Consider the following 395-nt stretch of genomic DNA (forward strand, 5'->3'; position numbering starts at 1 on the left):
CTAAGTTACCACTGTCTACCAAAATTTTCTCAATTGGGTGTTTTGCAACGATAGCTGAGATTACCATCGGGTCATCATGTGGAATGATTATATCTCCTCTGTCGGCAGGTGTGAACATAATGGGCTCTTCATTTTCTCTAACCTCCATTACCAAATGACCTGGTAGGCCAAATGGGCATAGGCTTTTCGGGAAGAGGAGCTATCACCAACCAAGGTTTTGCTGCCCGAAATGACATGTATAACTTAATGTGTTGGTTCATTATCCAGAGGAGATTTTTTCTGTAGTCATTTCCTCTCTCTTGTTGTCTTGGATTATGTATTTCCTGTGTTTCAGGCCCTCTCTTCCCTTCTTTGTGTCTCCTTGTTGTTTCCTCTTCTTCTCATACATATCTTTG

Source organism: Diospyros lotus, chromosome 10 (assembly GCF_014633365.1).
Source record: "Diospyros lotus cultivar Yz01 chromosome 10, ASM1463336v1, whole genome shotgun sequence".
Taxonomy (NCBI): Eukaryota; Viridiplantae; Streptophyta; class Magnoliopsida; order Ericales; family Ebenaceae; genus Diospyros; species Diospyros lotus.